This window comes from Leopardus geoffroyi, chromosome C3 (genome assembly GCF_018350155.1).
Source record: "Leopardus geoffroyi isolate Oge1 chromosome C3, O.geoffroyi_Oge1_pat1.0, whole genome shotgun sequence".
Taxonomy (NCBI): domain Eukaryota; kingdom Metazoa; phylum Chordata; class Mammalia; order Carnivora; family Felidae; genus Leopardus; species Leopardus geoffroyi.
Window position 1 is genome coordinate 117,144,468 of NC_059338.1, and position 19,111 is coordinate 117,163,578.

Consider the following 19,111-nt stretch of genomic DNA (forward strand, 5'->3'; position numbering starts at 1 on the left):
GGGGCAGAGAGAGAGGGAGACACAGAATCGGAAACAGGCTCCAGGCTCTGAGCCATCAGCCCAGAGCCTGACGCGGGGCTTGAACTCACGGACCGCGAGATCGTGACCTGGCAGAAGTCGGATGCTTAACTGACTGCGCCACCCAGGCGCCCCAAGTCTTTTTCACTTTAGATGTCTCTTTTTTGCCTTGAATATTTACAGAATGCAGGAATCACTACTATAATTCCAAATAAAGAATAAAAGTGAAACAAACCAACAGAATCTTGAAGGACTTTTAGGTGTGAACAAATGTCATTGCTAATAGCTAACACTTAGGAAGTGTTTACCATTTAAATGGATAAGTTTACTTAACGCAAGGCATTACCAGTTTTTACATGGTAAATCACAAATTGTGAGAATGACTGTTCTGCCACATTTTCATACCACACATAACCTTATCATTTTTATGAATAAGAGGTATTTCATAGAACCCTACATCTGAAATATGCTCATAAACTGTCACTATGTTAGACTGGCACCACTTCAGGTTGATTTATTTGGGTCTTAATGGCTTTTGTTTGTTTTAGACTCCTGTATGAAATTTAAATAGGAAGCATTAGTAGCTAATATACATGAGCAGTTATGGATAGTTAATGTCTAGAAGAGGGCCAGGTTATGAAAAGATGCCCCTGGTGATCATGAGGATAGAAGATGGATGGGGGTGGGGGGGGTGGTGGCTGAGGACTAAGAGTAGAAGTGGGAAGGAAACAAAGAAAAATGTCACCACTTGTGTCTTGTTATTGTAATTTACTATTCCCACAGTTAGAGTAAATAATTATTTAATTTGAAATCAGTGTCTCAAAATTCATTGAAGAGATTGCTTGGAAGTGTTTTTGTTTTTTTACTTGTTTTAATTTCAAAATTTTTATTAATGATCATTTTTAATGTTTATTTATTTTTGAGAGAGAGAGACAGAATGCGAATGGGGGAGGGGCAGAGAGAGAGAGAGGGAGACATAGAATCTGAAGCAGGCTCCAGGCTCTGAGCTGTCAGCACAGAGCCCATTGCAGGGCTCAAAATCACAATCTGAGATCGTGACCTGAATGGAAGTCAGACGCTTAACCAACTGAGCTACCCAGGTGCCCTATATTCATGATCATTTTTAAAAATTAGACTTCATGTGTCTTCATTATTTATTAGGAACATGCAAAACGTATTCTTGTAGGTTTATTATTTAGAAAACAAAACATCGTTGAAGTTTTAGAACTATGCTTCTGATATATAAAGACCATTTCTTTTCAGAATCATCTTGATGAGTGGAAGGAGCTAGGGACTGGTAGGTGATACTGAGAACTGGTTTCTTTTTTTTTTTTTATTTAAAAAAAAATTTTTTTTTCAACGTTTATTTATTTTTGGGACAGAGAGAGACAGAGCATGAACGGGGGAGGGGCAGAGAGAGAGGGAGACACAGAATCGGAAACAGGCTCTAGGCTCTGAGCCATCAGCCCAGAGCCCGACGCGGGGCTCGAACTCACGGACCACAAGATCGTGACCTGGCTGAAGTCGGACGCTTAACCAACTGCACCACCCAGGCGCCCCTGAGAACTGGTTTCTAATTGCGGGTCCATCTCTGAAGGACCCTTGGGCAAATTATGCTCTGCACACTTGCTTCTTAATCAAATGTGGGAGATTTACTGTGCAGATATGTGGAATAATGAGAATTTACCTACAGAGTAATTTTGTAATACTGAGTAAATAAACCTAAAGCCTAATGACTTCCGTACATAAATCTCAGTCATAATGGTAATTTCAGATCTCAGTAAATCATTTAATGTTAGAGAACAAGGATGATCATTTGATTTAATCTATCATGGACAATTTTCTATATTTTTCCTACTTTTATATTTCCATTTGAAAGAAGAAAACTGATAAAAACAGTAAACATTTGGAGTAAACATTTTGTGTTATTTTTGTTATGTCAGATTCCAAGCTTAATTTGCTATAATTAGAAATATTTTCCTCTCTCCTCTCCTTTTTGTCAAAAAATTTGTTGGGATTCTTAGAAATGAATAAATGACCTCCCTTAGGGAAACGTTGGAAATTCATGAACTGTGGTTTCTGTGGTACCTGTGAATTCCATGTGTAAGAGACCATTCTAGAATTAAAATAATATGTGTGTATATATATATATATATATATATATATATATATATGTAAATGGGTTGGAACCTGGGTATTTTATGTCCCCTTTTTTGTAGTCTTGTCAATATTACCACAATAAGATACCTACATATACTCTTTCAAATCTAGTGGTATCTCTTGGATTCTTTTCTGATGTAGCATTTTGGATAATGGACTTAGCTTCTTTTAGTTCCCTAAGGAAGCTGGATATTACATGTAACAAATTGATAATTGTGATGTAAATGTTTGCTGTCATGACTTTACCTACACTAAATATACGAATTTTGAATGGAGGATCTAGATCTGTGTTTAACTATCTATATCTACATAGTAGTGGAAATATTAACAGAGCTAGTCTTTTGCTAACTCAATATTACTAACTAGATTAAATATGTTTCTAAACTTAAAAAAAGAAAACTAAACACTGACATATTTTGAGCACTTACCTTGTACTGAGCATTTTCATATTTAATTGTTTATAGTAAATTGAATTTCAAAAAAATTGATGAAATTCAATTTGTCTGTTAATTAATGAGTTCTTGTGTTTCAAAATGTTTTGTGTACCTCAAGTATAATATACAGTTCCTAGATTCTTTGAGTTTTTTGTTTTTAACTGAGTAAGAGAAAATGGGAAACTGGTGAAAACTACCACCACACTTTCCTTTGTAGTTTTCAGCTTGCAAAGTAGTCTTCTGCTTCCCCACTTGGTTGTTATTATCCTCCTGTTTGATTCTTTTTGACATCTTTTATAAACAAAGATTTGGACAAATTTTCACCACGTGATTAGGAAATTTGGTCCCTCAGTAAACCAATTCTGATTACTAAAAGATGTCAGTCTGTCTTGCATGATGAGAACCATAGGGCTAGCAAGTTGAAAATATCGTAACCTAAACAGGACCAATGGCTTCTTCTGGCATTTGAGTACAAACTAGCTTTTGCAAACTAGTGGCAGCCCCTGTGACAATTGCCATCGTTTCTTTTCCTCATATCACTGTTGTTCGTTCTCTTGCCCTCTATCTGATGACAGAGACAAAGACCCAAGAGTGCCTGCAGCAGGACAAATGGCAACAGCTCTCAGCTCTATTCACTTCCCCACTGAAAATATGATTTGCCTTTCATTCATTCAATACATATTTACATGTGATTTGTTGAGTACTTCTCATCTGCAGTATACCACACTAGATATCGCAGAGAGGGGAAATGTAAAAAGGGACCTAACGACCCAATTGGTGGAGAGGCAGACATAATATATACAATAGAATAAAACAACTATTTTGTTTTCTAAAAACAAGTTGTTTTCTAAAAACTTGCCTCTTCAATAGAGGCAAGCAAATTGAATTATGTCTTAACGAGAAGATGCTGAACAATTAATTCTCACAGGGGTAGTGTACAGGAAGATTTCATGATGGAATTGGATGTTGGAGGATAAGGATTTGAATTTTATTCCAGACTTAAGGAGCACTATGAATAAAGACACATGGTTCTGAGCATATCAGTAAAATTATGAGTGGTTGGACATGATGTCTCACTGGGTAGAAGACTATAGTTGGTAGGAATGCTAAAAAGTAGTTGCCAGGCATATGACGAAGTGCCTTTAGAGCTATGTGAGGAAATTTGGTATCAGAAAGGACATACCAATTCTGGGGAAAAGATATGGACAAACAGATGCCTACTGAGCCTAGTGCAATTATGGGTATAACTGGGCAAATTATGTGTAAATAGAATTTTCTTTTATTTTTAATTGGAAGAAAAACAATGTGGAAGTCATAAGATAAGTAAACATTGTTGATGTCCGTCCCATCTTACACATATGCTGACTCTAAGGGCCTGTGTTCCTGTGCCTCTCAGCCTGAGAGCTTTCTATAGTGCTATAAAAATTTATGCAGCCCATGCACAGGGCAGCCTGTAAGTGAGGGATTTAATGTCCTAAGAGTCAAACTTTAGTAGGTAAGAGAAAAGACTGTGAGGATAAATATTCCAGCTTCCTCATCTGTTGAGAGAAAATTCTGAAGCAAACTCAAAATGATTTGTCAGATGGTCCTTAGCGAAAATGAAGTCTAGTCATATATTTACATTAATGGTTCCACTCATTAATGTATAATTTGTTGGGTTTTCTCTGTTCTCTGTCTCATTTCTGTATGCCTTCACTTGTGCTTCACGAGACCATTTCTACATAAACTATCTGCAACCGAGCCCTTTGTCCCACTATTTTTTTGGAGGTGGGTAGCCCAAATTAAGACAGTTTGTATTAGTAGTTGCCTCAGAGAGCACACCCTCAGACTAGAATCCTGGAAATGCAACTATTGTCCATCAGATGGTAACAAGAAACCCTTTGTTGGTGAGTGGGTGATTTGCAGTAGCACAATCATTTAAACTCTCACTTCTTGGTGGATTGGGATAATGTACAAGTAGATGTAGAAGCACTGGCTCAAGCAATGTATAGCACATGGGAAAATGTGGGAGCAATGGTCATTTGAGAGATTTTGGAATTAGATAGCTTTTAGTAAATATTCCAGATAACGTGAAGAAAAAAAAGGCATGCTAAGAGGGTTACCCGACTACTAACTCAGTGTAGGCTGGGATATCCAGAAGATCTCTATTCAGAAAGTTCAAATGGTAGCATATAAAGAAATTATTTAAAAGTTTAAATTTGCTACCATATTGAAAAAAAACCCTTCAATTTCTCTACTAATTTTCCTCTCTTTGATGCCTTGGTAAAACGCATGGGTGCCAGAGGATGGGGAACACCCCCTACAATGATTCAAAGATGGATAAAATTAGTGAAGATGTTAAGGGTCCAATGATCTGGGGCCATACTAAAACAATTCTCTGAAGAGAATGACATTATTTCACGTTGTACTTCTTACCACTGAAAAAATTAGGTGAACGTGTTTGTTTCATTCTTTTTTTTTTGAGGAATTTTTGAGGAATTTTTGAGGAATACTTCTTTGACCCGTTTATTCAGTGACTTTGATTGATGTTTTGAGAGGAGCCCAGAGGTTGAGAGGGTCCTACAGTCAGTTATAAAGCGTGGCCATGCCTTATGCAGAAGAGAAATAGTGATCTATTTGAAAAGCAATCTCTGCCATGCTGTTGGGAGCCAGTAGCAACTGAGAACCAGACCATCGGGTATTAAATTACTGTGAAAATGAGTTGCCTATCATGACCTGGGATCTGGCAGATCCACTATGGTCATAGGTCAGGTGGGCACAAAAGCAATCCATCATGTTTTATCATTTGGAGTTGGGCCTGACTAGATCCAGAGTACGTGATTCAGATATGTGAACTAGTGTCAGATGCATAAACGAGGGGCTTAGTCCTACATGTCACCTAACTATGTCAATGCCTCTCTTTCAGCCAACAGCTATTTATTTATGAGCATTCCCTATGACCAGCTTACAGCAGGAAGAAACTCAGGTATAGCCCTTTCATAGGTCTGCTCAGTATTCTGACATGAGCTGAAAAGGCAGACTACTGTCACAATAAAACCTCCTTTTTAGTCCTAGAGAACAGTGGTAAAGGGAAATCTTTCCAGTGGGGAAGAGCTGTGGAAGGAACAATTGAATAACTTTGTGTGGAGGGATAAGTTGTCTGATGTAAAGATATGCATGCAGTAGTCTTGGGCAGAGGTGAAGGGATGGTTGTTGGTCAGAACATGAGAGAAACAAGATTGAAAGATTGGAGGCAAATTGTGTGAAGGAAAGGTATGTGGATGCTTCTTCAGGAGTTGGCTCTATGTGTTTAGATGCCCCCAGAAGCCTGCACTGTAGAGGAGGCACTCAACGATCAGGATGACAATGTGATTGATGTATCCTTGCTCGTCCCATTTCTTACACTCTGGGCCCAGGAAAAGGCAGAGTGATGACGATAGAGGCTCAGTATATAAATCCAGCAATATGGGCTTTTTGGCATGGCCTTTCATGGCTGCCACTAAAATTTAAATCTAGAGTCTTGTTAGTGTATGTAGTATATGCAGAAATCATTTGCGTATGAAGTTTAAAATCTGGCCTGCTTTGCAGACTTAGCAAAATGTTCTTGTGTCTTAATAACTAAAAGTCTTGAATGCTGAAAGAACTTCTTTCCCTATTTTTTTTTTTTTTTGCCACAGCTGAGGATACATATTGAAATCTGTACTCCTATGTTTAAGACCCTGTTAACATGAGCCCTGCCTATTTAGAACAGCTACTCACCTTTGGACAAATTGACCTAACAAAATTAAATTCCTGTATCGCCCATACTCACAAAGCCAAAGACTGAAGGTGTTCTCCCAGATGTACCTGATAAAAGCAATATGCACAAAGTATAAACCAACTATGAAATGTAATACAGTGTGTTACAAACAACTATGTTTGAAAACTTTTATGGCCTTGTGCAATAAGCCCATAGCCTAAAGCCATGCATCCTGGCCAAAAACAGCCAGTCTCCACAGATGTTACTTTATTCTTCACATACCAGGGCTTATATATGATTAGCAAATTTCCTGGCCCAAATAATCAAATACTCAAGTTTAAGGGGACCAATCTGTAATACTTTCTGTTGTTGTTTTTCCTTCCCCTTACTTGAATACAATTAAAAGATGGGCAGGAAAAAAGAAAACATCAGCTTTGTTCCTGAGTTAGAGAACCTGACTTAATTCTTTGGCTTCCAGTATTTTACACGAACTTTGACAGACATCATGGAGACAGGGACCATTACCTGCAAGACTAAGACTTGAGTGTTCCCTCTCTTCAAGCAAGCACTGACAAGGGAGAGCCCAGAGTGGCTCAGACCTATATGTTTGTTTTCTTTTCTAGGACTCCCCAGTCAGTTACGTCATTCCTCATCTGCCAGGGACAACTGAGTAAAAGGCAAGGATTGGTCAAGAGTACTAGTCGGGGAAAGTTCCTCCACACTGCAGTATGAGGACTAGAGTTCCAACTGAAAACAGATCACTGTTTTGAACAAAAACACTTTACCAAGGGGGTACTTGACCTGTGCATCTGCTAGAAGAGGATTTTTTTTTTTTGCCTTGCCTATCATTTAGTTCAAGTCTAAGACTTGATAAGACTTGAGATGACAAGCCTTTACTTGACTTTCTAATCCATACTAGAAAGTTTAATTTTACATGTGAAATTAATGTGAAAGCATTAGTTTACGAATTAAATGATCTGGACCCTACAAATCACTTAATACTTGCCCTCCCCAAGTCTAATTTTTCTTCTATCTGAAATGATGGTAGTCAGAGATTGTGAGAATTCAATAGCATATATGAGAATGTTGTAAATAAGAAAGGATTAAATATAAATGTTAGATGGTAAGTGGTACCTATCTGAAATTCAATGCTTGTTTTGTCTAAATACACGATTAGATAAATATAGAAATTAAGGTCAATTACTACTAGCGTTTATAATGTTTGTGACAAATCATACTTGGAATGTGTTTTAGTAATTTTCCTCTTAAATATAAAAAAAGTGAAAATCACTAGAAATCTCATCAGAGAGAAGTATCATTAATAGTTTGGTGACAGTACCACAATCATGTTGTATATAAATCATGTTATACAAACTCCTTTGCATCTTGCTTTCCCCAATCAATACATTGTAGAAATCCAGGTCCCTTGATATCAATCTAACATTTTTTAAAAGTTTGTAGGATATTATGTGGGTATATGAACTGAAGTTGGTCTGATTATTTCCCGCTTGATCAGTATTCATATTCGATTGTTTAAAAAATACCACTGCGAACTTCCTGGTGTGTGTGTGCATTCTTTCCCTATGGGGTAAATTCCTAGATCTGGAATAACTGTGCCAAAGATAAGTGTATTTTAAATTCTATCAGGCAGTATCAGATTATTTTCAAAAATTGTGTTTCCTACCAAAAACATACCATTGTATATTCATTGCTGTTTCACCATCAGTAAGAATGAGAATCTTCTCATTTGTTTCATAGATGTTTGATTTACCTCAAATATAAATTTCCAATTCATAACGTTTATCCGTTTTTTTTCTATTGGTTGCTTTTTCTCATTGATTGTGAAAACTCTTTTTACATTACACGCATTCATGTTATTGAAGATATTTTTGCAATCCATTTTTGTTTTGACTAAATGTGTGGTATCTTTTGCTTTTGAAAGGTTTTGTTTTTTATTCTTCCATTGTGAACTATTTCAATCTTTCATTGTAGTGTCTGGATATATTTTCTTATATTTCTTCCAAAAATATTTGTTTAATTGTTTTACACTTACTTTCTTGTACCTACTCCATCAGAGTTTTATCCCCCCAACCATCAGAAGCATTTGACAGAGTTGATCACTCCTTCATTTTTGAAACCATTTCTTTTCTTGGCCTCTTGGCTATTACGTTGCTTCTGGAACCCCCCCAACTGACCTCCCACTTTCCACTCTTATCTCTGAAGTCTGTCCTCCATAGACATTCCAGTATTATATCTACAAAATGTAAATCATATACAATACAGTTCAAAACCTTCCAGTGATTTCCCCTTTTGTTTGGCATAAAATCCAAACTTTTTCTTGGGAGGTGTTCATGATTGGGCCCCTGTCTTCCTCTCAAACTTTTCCCCAGATCATACTCCCTCTTCCCTCCAGCCACCACTTTTGTCTTTTGATCTGCAATCATGCTAGGCTTACACCTCCTCAGACCTTTGTACTTCCTTTTTTTCCTAGTGAAAATGTTTTCTCTAGTCGCTCACAGAGCCCTCACATGCACTTCATTCAGGACTCAGCTCAGATGGTGTCTCCTCAGAAAGGCTTCTTCTGGTTATTTTATTGTAGTAACTCTGCACCTGATTTTATAGATTTCCTTGTTTCTCAAATTATTGTCCCACACTGGACCCGAGTTCCACGAGGCAGAGACCTAGTCAATCTTTTCATCGCTGTATTCCTTCTTCCTACAAAAGCCACAGTAGGTCTCCAATAAATCTTGAATTAATATATGAATACATGAATTTAATCTATAATATATCTGGAATTTTTAAGCATGTATATAGACTTTATCACTCATGATCATTCTATAAACACTAGGATCTCTTTGTGAACTTTCTATTATGTTCCATGGATTGATCCAATACCACTCATCCAATGGTTTATTCCTGGTCTGACTGTATCTCAATTGTGGAAGGATTTGCCACGTTTGTGAAGATCATAATGAATTTCCACAGCTAGAACATCACTGGTATTCCTCTGTTTAGATTGTTTTTTATGACTTAAACATTTTTGTTTGATTTTTAAAGGTCTGTGCCTTTATGTACTAATTTCTCAATATTTCTCAATTCCTAAGCAACATGTTATTCTTTTTTGTATCCTTTCTGTGAGATGGTACAGGATGCCTCTAGTTTGGGCACAGAGGCCTTGATTGTATCTGTGAGTCACCTACGAAATACAATCTCTTAGTTCATTGTACTGAGCCTCCTTTATTATTATTTGCTAACCAATCCTCATGTGTCTGACTTACCTCCAAGATTTCCCCAGGAAGGTAGGCCTTCCTGACATCGGTTCATTGGTCACAACTGCTTTCTCCTGACCTTTTCTATTCTATCTGCCTAGGAGCTCTTCCTTTCTTAGTTTCCTGGTTAATATCCTTTAGATCTCTGTGCAATCATCATTTCTTCAGGGAAGCTTTCTTTGTCTTCTCTGATAAAGCTAGCTCCTATTATTAAACATGCTCTCAGCTCAATGTACTCTCTTTCTTCGTGTTTCTCAGAGTTGCACACGTGTACATTTTCTGAGATTTGATGACGTCACCACCTGAATTTAAGTTCACTAAAGGTAGGAACTGTGTCTGGATTTTACTCTGTATTTTATCTGCAGCATCAAGCATAATGAACTGACTCATCACAAGCATTCAGTAGGTATTCATTGATTAAAAGACTTGGTACTAAACATTAGATAAACCACATTAAAATATATCATGCAACTGTGCCTGGGAAAATGTCTATTTTGTAGATTGATATCACCCTCCTCTTTGACATTCTTAAAGCTATTCTGTCCTTTCAATAAACCTATGAATAACGATTCAGGTGAATGAGAACTACATAGAATTTTGGAACACAGGCAGCCACAAAACCATTCAACATAATGTAAACTCTTATCTGATGCCTCTAATAGGAAACCAATGCTGCGCAAAAACAAAGCGCTGACTAGCTTTCAAGAGTGGCAAATTCAGCAATACTTTCTGGTGCTCTAGGAAATTATTAGCAATAAGCATTCTTTGGCCTGGCTTGACCCACAAAGCATTAAGTTCATCGTTCATTTTTATTGTTTCCTACTTGAAATGCTGTAATACTTTAACAAATTATCTGATCATCTGGTACATAGAGATCAGTTCACTTAAAATCCTGCTAATTACTTGTCATCCATTTAGAGACTATTGACTATTGTACACTAATTTTAAAGAAATGACAATGTTCTCTAGATGCCCATGGTATTAATGTTTACCATATTGCTTACTGAGACAATTCTTTATTTAATTAATCATCTTTAGCTAGCAAAACCTCTGAGTGGCAGCAAGATCTGCCAGTCTTGTCCAATCTGATTGTGTTGTTCATCTGCATTTCCACTCCTAAGAACAGAGTTCTTGATGATATTTTTGGAATAGCTACCTCATGGAAATTGGCTTTGAAGAAATGCTGAGGTTTATTTCTCTAAACTCTATGTTTTAATAATGTCACATTGGAAAGGAGCTTTACTATCATGGAACATTTTAGGAAGTATGTTTAAAATAGTTGAGGTTGGTGCCTGTCAGATGAATGTCTATTGGCATTGCCACAGCAAACATCTATCTTATACAATGGAGGAAGTTTCTGGGTTTTTGTGTACATTTCTGTTTCAAAATTTTTAACAATTTTATTTCTGATTAACTACAAATGTGTGGTCATTAGTGAGAATATGAACTCTGAGCTTCCTACAAATTTATTTTCCCAAAGAAAACAGAGCACTTAAAACACCAAGTATTTTGAATATAAATAATTATAAAAGTTTACATGAGAGATCAAGACTAAAAAGGAATGAATCATTTCCACCAGAATTCAATTTAAAACTCTGTCTCTATAACAAAAACAAAGATTAAAAAGGTCTTAACTCCAAGAACAGAAAAGGCAATATTTAACATATATTAAATGTAGTCAGTGGGAATTCTGCTAGACATTTTATTAAAACTTATTCATAATAATCTCGATTATTACGCACACAAATTGGTTGGAATGCAAAAATAAACGTTGATTCTTAGTTGAAAAAGTTCTTCTTTTGAAAAGCATCTTAAAGAATATTATGATCCTTCCGAATCCAATAATGTAAAGCCTTACAGTCCACCTCTATTCGCAATCTTATCCCAAGAATTCCGTCACATTCTGAAAAATACTTCATCTCATGTATCTTGAATACTTGTAGCTAATTTAGTCAAAAGAATATGATTTCATATTCATTGATTAATAGTCGTGAATGACAGTACATTAATTTTAATTTAGAACCAGAATGTACTAATTAATAGCGTGCATACGCTACTCTCAAGTACATGTAATTGACACTTAGAATATTCACATGATCTTTGAGCACATTAGAATGCACATGCAACGTAAGAACCATGGATGCATTTTATGAGCTTTGGAAATAGAGTTTGCTGTGTTTTAAGTTGTGTCACCCAAAAAGATTCATTGAAATCCAAAGCCTCATTCTGTGAATGTGAACTTATTTGGAAGTATGGTCTTTTCAAATATAGTCTGGTCAAAATGAGGTCACATTTGTTTAGGGTGGACCCTAGTCCAGTACGACTGGTGTCCTTCTAGGAAGAGAAGAGATACGGGGGAAAACACCCATGTGATAACAGAGGTAGAGATTGAAGAGCTGCAGCTGGCAAGCTAAGGAAAGTCAAGGATTGCTGGGAAGCTACCAGAACTTGGAAGAGGCAAGGGGAAATTCATTCTCCCCTACAGACTGCAGAGGGAGCACAGGCTTGCCTACAGCTTGATTTCACACTTCTAATCTCCAGATTTGTGAGACAATAAATTGCTGTCCATTGTTCATGATACTTTGTTACAGCAGCCCTAGGAAAGTAGTATGTGGTGAAAAGGTAGAGATGTTGGTGCCTGTCAATCATTTGCCTTTTCAGACCTGGGACAATTTGATTTTATGGTATTATTCTCCTACCTCAAAGAACTGCATGGCTGATATTAATATATTTTAAATTATAGTGAAGTAAGAGTAGTCCTGTTTTTAAAAATTTGTTCACACTTCTTGAGACATTTTTGGGCATCCTTCCTCTAAATCGAGACCACTAAACGTTTCCATTCCTGAATTCACCAAGATGTCACATTTTTTAACGTGCTGCATTCTCATCAGTTCTGGAAAATTCTCACCGTTCTTTTAATATGGGTTATCTTCTTACAGGCATTCTCCGTTGTAACAATAATGTTGCATAACAAACATCGACAAAACTTGTGTTTTGATTAGCGATGAACGTTAATTTAAATGATGGGCTGTGGGATTCATCTGATCTGGGTTAAGGTTGATTGATTTGGTCAGGCTGCCCATGCTTTTGTGATCAGCTGTGGATTATCTAGGCATCTTTGTTTATCTTGGCTAGGTTTACTCCCATGCTTGGGATCTGCACTTTGCCACCTGATCTAAGTTGTCTTCAGTTGGGATGGCTGGTAACTTGGCTCCGTGTCATATCGTTCATCTTCCAGGATGCCGGTCATACATGTTCTCTTGGCATTCACAGAGCTCAGGAGATAAGCAGGAAGTGTAAGGACTTCTCAAGTCTTTGCTCATGTTATATCTGCTAACAACCCATTGGCTAAATCAAACCATATGGCTTACCTCAGAATTGAAAGGTAGGAAGATATTTTCAACCTCTTTATGGGAGGAACAGCAAAATCGTATGTAAAGAATATGATACAGGGAGTGGCAAACCATTAGGGATATTAATGGAGTCAATCTTAAACATTTTTCAATTCTTCGTATTCTTTTTGGAATTCCTTCTGGATGAATATTTCACATCATTTTAACAACACTTTCCTATTTTCTAAATTGTCTTTCTGTTTTGCATTCTTGCTTGTTTTCATACCCTTTTACCTCACTAATTTACTCTTCAGATATGACTAATCTGCTATTTAATACAAAGTTTCATTTCCAAAGATTATTTTTTTATTTCTATGTTATATTTTGTCCCTTTATAAGATATGCTTTTTTATAAATATGCCTTTTTTAACATAGTGAACTCTTGTTAGAATTTTTAATCCTCCTTTATCTCTATAAGTACTATAAATATACTTACCTCAAAGAGCTTTGCAGGCTGATCTTTTTGTTTTGTCTTGATATTTTTTACCCTAAATTGATATTTTCTACCCTAAATTGATATTTTTATCTTGAAATCACTTTATAATCTGGTGACATATATAGATATGAGATGAGGGAAGAAGAGAGAGAGCCTCTTTAGCAGGGTTAAGTTACTATTTTATTTTTTAAATTAAATTAAATTAAGCTAAACTAAATTAAATTTTTTTTGAGATTCCACATGAGATAATATAGCATTTTTCTTTCATATCTGACATATTTCACTTGACATAATGCCCTCAGTATTCATTTATGTTGTTACAAATGGCAGATTTTTCTTCTTTCTTATGGTTGAATAATATTCCATATCACATTTTCTTTATCCCTTAAACCATTCACTGATGGATACTTAGATTGTTTCTATGTTTTGGCTATTGTTAAAAAAAAAAAAAAGAACACTTCAATGCGCATGGAGCTGCATACATTTCCTTGAGATAGTGATTTTATTTCCTTCAAATATATTCCCAGAAGTAGAATTGCTAGATCATATGATAGTTCTATTTTTAATTTTTTAAGGAAACTCCATACTGTTTTCCCTAGTGGCTGCACCAGTTTACATTCCCACCAACAGTGCACAAGGACTCCCTTTTCTCCACATCCTCACCAGCAATTGTTATCTCTTAGCTTTTTTATCATAGCTATTCTCCCAAGTGTGAGGTGATATCTTTTTGTGGTTTTGATTTACATTTCCTTAATAATTAGTGATGTTGGAAACCTTTTCATGTACCTGTTGGCCATCTGGATGTATGAGTTCCATATGTATTAACCTCTTACCAGATAGATGATTTACAAGTATTTCTCTCTATAGTAACCCCTAATTAGATATATAATTTGCACATATTTCCTCCCATTCTGTGGGATGCCTTTTAAATTTGTTGATTGTTTTGTTGTGCAGAAGTTTTCAGTTTGATGTAGTCCAACTTGTTTATTTTTGATTTTATTGCTTGTGCTTTGGTGTCATACAAAAAAATTGCCAGGATAAATATTAGGGAGCTTTTTCCTTATGTTTTCTTCTAGGACTTTTATGGTTTCAGGTATTACATTCAAGACTGTAATCCGTTTTGAGCTAATTTTTGTGAGTGGTGTAAAATAAGGGTCCAGTTTCATTGTTTTGCATGTGAATATCCAATTTTACCGGCACCATTTATTGAAGATTTATCTTTTCCCTCATTGAGTATGTTGACTCTCTTGTCAAATATTAGATGACCATGTATGCATGTAGGCTCTCGATTTTGGTCTATTCGTCTACATACCTATTTTGATGCTAGTGCCATACTGTGTTGATTATTATACTTTTGTAGTGTAGTTTTGAAGTCAGGAAGTGTGAGGCCTCTATCTTTGTTCTTCTTTCTCATGATTGCTTTGACTGTTTGGGTTGTTTGTGATTCCATACAAATTTTAGTATAGTTTATTCTATTTCTGTGAAAAATTCCACTAGAATTTTAATACATATTGCATTGAATCTCTAGATGGCTTTGGGTATATGGACATTTTAACAGTGTTATTTCTCTTGACCCATGAACACAATATCATCCCATTTATCCGTGTCCTCTTCGATTTCTTCTATCAATGTCTTACAGTTTTTCAGTGTAAAGATCTTTCACCTCCTTAGTTAAATTTATTTCTAGCATTTTATTCTTTTCAATGCTATTGTGAATGGGATTATTCTCTTCTTTTTTTTTATTTTTCAGATAGTTTATTATTAGTATATAGAAACAACTGATTTTTGCATGGTGATTTTGTATCCCACAACTTCACTGAATTTGTTTATTATTTCTGTATTTTTTTTTAGCATTTAATTATTTTTGAGAGACAGAGACAGAGAACAAGCAGGGGAGGGGCAGAGAGAGAAGGGGACACAGAATCTGAAGCAGGTTCCAGGCTCTGTCAGCACAGAGCCAAACATGGGGCTCAAACTCATGAACTATGAGATTATGACCTGAGATAAAGTCAGAGGCTTAACTGACTGAGCCACTCAGGTGCCTCTTGTTTATTATTTCTAACAGCTTTTTTTTTCATGGAGTCTTTAGAGTTTTTTGTATATAAGACCATCTTATTTGCAAACACAAACTGTTTTAGTTTCTTCTTTCCAATTTGGATGCCTTTTATTTCTCCTCCTTGTCTAGCTAGAACTTTTAGTACTATGTTGAATAACAGTGGTGAAAGTAGGCATCATTGTTGTTTTTTTCTCCTGATTTTAGAGGAAAAATATTCAGACTTTCATCACTGAATTTAATGTTAATTGTGGGCTTGCCATATATAGTCTTTATAGGGTTGAGGTATGTTCTGTCTATATCCAGTTTGTTGGATGTTTTTATCAATGAATGGATGCTGAATTTTGTCAAAAGTTTTTTCTTCATCTATAGAGATGATTATATGATCTTTATCTTTCATTCTGTGATGTTGGATATCACATTTTTTCATTTGGATATGTTGATCTATCCTCCATTGCAGACATGAATCTCACTTGATCATGGTGTGTGAACCTTTCATTGTGCTGTTGAATTTGGTTTGCTTATATTTTGTTGGAAAGTTTTACATCTATATTTATCAAGGATATTGATCTATAATTTTCTTTTCTTGTGGTGTCCCTATCTGGCTTTGGTATCAGGGCAATTGTTCGCCTTATAAAATGAGTTTCAAAATGTTCCCTCCTCTTCAAATTTTTGAAAGAGTTTGAGAAGAGCTGTTGTTATGTTTTCTTTAAATGTTTGGTGGAATTTAGTAGTAAAACTATCTGGTGGTGACTTTTCTTGGTTGGGAGATTTTTGATTATTGACTTAATTTTTTTTCTTCTTTTCTTTCTTTATTTTTTAATGTTTATTTATTTTTAAGAGAGAGATAGAGAGACACAATGTGAGCAGGGGAGGGGCAGAGAGAGAGGGAGACACAGAACCTAAAGCAGACTCCAGGCTTTGAGCTGTCAGCACAGAGCCTGATGTCAGTCTCGAACCCATGAACCTTGAGATCATGACCTGAGCCAAAGTCAGATGCTTAACTGACTGAGCCACCAAGGTGCCCCTTTATTTTTTTCTTTTAGAGAGAGAGAGAGAGAGAACATGATCAGGGGAGAGGTACAGAAGGAGAGAGAAAGAGAGAGAGAGAGAGAGAGACAGAGAGAGAGAGAGAGAGATATCAATCAGGATCCATGCTCAGTGTGAAGCCTGACATGGGGCTTGGTCTCATTACCCTGGGGTCATGACCTGAGCTGAAATCAAGAGTCAGAAGCTCAACCAACCGAGCCACCCATGCACCCCCTGATTCAATCTTCTTAGTTATTATTGGTCTGTTCAGAATTTCTATTTCTTCATGGGTCAATCTTGATATGTTGTATATTTCTAAGAATTTATCCATTTCTCTAGGTTGTCTGACTTGATGGCATATAATTTTTCATGATTTTTTTACTTGTTTGATATCATTTGTAACATCTCTTCTTTTGCTTACAGTTTATTTGAGTCCTCTCTCTTTTCTTGGCAGTTAGTATAGCTAAATATTTGTCAATTTTGTCTATGTTTGAAAAACCAACTCCTGGGGCACCTGGGTGGCTCAGTCAGCTAAGCGTCTGACTCTTAATTTCAACTCAGGTCATGATCTTGTGGTTCATGAGATCAAGCCCTGCACTGAGCTGTCAACATGTTTGGGATTCTCTCTCTCTGTTTCTCTCTGCCCTTCCCCTACTCTCTCTCTCTCTCTCTTTCTCAAAATAAATAAATAAACTTTAAAAAACAATTATTAGCATTGTTAATATTTTCTATTATTTTACTAATCTCTATCATTTAATTTTGCTCCAATCTGTATTATTTTATATTCTGGATATGGTCTTTTGTCATATATAAATACATGCATCTTTTCTCTTTTTCCAGTTTGTCTTTTCATTTTGATATCTTTCAAAGCTAGGAATGTATTTGTTTTGCTGTAGTTCAACTCATCAATTATTTTTCTTAAGTTTTGTGGTTTTTGTGTCTTGGGAAATCTTTGCCTAATCCAAGGTCATTAAGATTGTCTTCCATATTTTCTTCCAGGAATTTGATAGTTTTATATGTCTAGGTTTATGAGTCCTTTTGAATAAACTTTTGTGTATGGTGGGTGGCAGAGGGCAAGGTAAGAATTTTTGTCTTTCCCCGTTAGAATATCCAGTTGTTCTAGTACCATTTATTTAAAATACTTTTTCATTGAATTTACTCAATAGCTTTAATTAAAAATCAATTTAACATATATACATGTGGGTCTTTTTCTGAACTCTGTTCTGTTTCATTGATCTCCATGCCCATCATTATGCCAATACAAACTGATTTAATTACTATTGTAAGTCTTGAATTAGGTAGCATACATCCTTTCTCTTTCTTTCTTTCCTTCTTTTTTTTCCTCAAAATTGATTTGACTATTTTTTATTAGAAGTTTTTTTTAATGTTTATTTATTTTTTGAGAAGAGAGAGACAGAGCATGAGAGGGGGAGGAGAGAGAAAGAGGGAGACACAGAATCTGAAACAGGCTCCAGTCTCTAAGCTGTCATCACAGAGCCCGACACGGGGCTTGAACTCATGGACTGCAAGATCATGACCTGAGCTGAAGTCGGACGCTCAACCAACTGAGCCACCCAGGCACCCCTTGATTTGACTATTTTGGGTCTACTGCAGTTTCATGAGATTTAGAACTATTTATTTATTTTTGTATTGAGATTACTTCAAGTATATAGATCCAAATGTAGATAATGGACATATTAATAATATTGAGTCTTTCAGTTGATGAGTACAATATATGTTTTCATTTATTTAGGTCTTGTAAAATTTCTCTTACCACTATTTTGTACATTCTATATTTTAAAAATTTATTCCTTAAGTATTTAATGGTTTTGATACTATCATAAATCGTATTTTGAAATTACACTTAATGATTGTTTATTACTAATATATAGAAGTGTGATTACTTTTTAAATATTGTCCTTTTATCCTGTGACCTTGCTATGTTCTATTATTAGTTCCAGTATCTTTTTGGTAGATTCCTTAGGCATTTTATGAGCGTAATTAATGTTGACTGACAAATACAAATTTTTACTTTTTCTTTTTTTAAAAATGTTTATTTTTAAGAGAGAGAGAGTGCAAGAAGGGGAGGGGCAGAGAGAGAGGGACAGAGGATTCCAAGAGGGCTCTGTATTGACAGCAGTGAGCCCAATGTGGGACTTGAACTCATAAACCCATGAGACCATGGCCAGAGCCAAAGTTGGATGCTCAACCAATTGAGCCACCCAGGTACCCTGAAAATTTTACTTTTTCTCTTTCAATCTAACCTCTCTCCCTCTTGCTACCTCTCTCTCTCTCTCTCTCTCTCGTCTCTGTCTCTCTCCTTATTTCTTTCTTGAACTGACTAGGAAATTCAGTACAAAGTGGGAGTAGATAATGAGGTCTTGTTATTGATCTTGGGGAAAGCTTTCTATTTGTAACCATTAATTATTATGTTAGCTATATTTTTCATAGATAGTCCTTTTTATCAGCTGAAATATTTCCTTCTATTCATAGTTTCCTAATATTTTCCACTTTTATGACTATTGAATATTAAAAGTGCTTTATAAAGTGTGGTGATCATGTTTTTTCTTTTATTTTTGTTATTTTTAATTACTTTATTTTT